The following is a 374-nucleotide window of genomic DNA, read 5'->3' on the forward strand; positions in this document are numbered from 1 at the left end:
CGCTCTTCTACCTCTGTGTTACCCTCTTGTATAAAAATACACCACAGCAGTTGTCTGGACACTTACAGTACTGCGATACCTACTCTACCACAGCATAACATTTTTATGAGGGTTCTTTTTTTTCTGGGGAGTTTATGAACAGCCCTGGGGAGGCCTTACTTCCAGAAATATAACAGATATTCCCCAACACATAGGCAGAACTGGGGACTTGTCTAACGTAAAAGAAAGCTCAACACAAGCATCGATTTACCAGCAAGAGTAGGGGGGTTGTAGCCTTCACCTGCTGTTGTGCCCATTAGTGTGGTACATACATTCCTGTATCCTACAGCTCAGCTGATCCCGCATTTTCCCATCACTGTTTGGAATAAGCGGTT

At 44.7% G+C, this 374-nt stretch overlaps 1 protein-coding gene across 1 annotated transcript in view; it reads left to right on the forward strand.

The window, feature by feature from the left end:
* LOC103923143 (ethanolaminephosphotransferase 1-like) overlaps nt 1-374 on the forward strand; it is a 40,589-nt gene that overhangs the window by 34,470 nt on the left and 5,745 nt on the right. The gene's annotated exons all lie outside the window — the stretch shown is intronic.

Source organism: Pygoscelis adeliae, unplaced genomic scaffold (assembly GCF_000699105.1).
Source record: "Pygoscelis adeliae isolate BGI_AS28 unplaced genomic scaffold, ASM69910v1 Scaffold108, whole genome shotgun sequence".
Lineage (NCBI taxonomy): Eukaryota > Metazoa > Chordata > Aves > Sphenisciformes > Spheniscidae > Pygoscelis > Pygoscelis adeliae.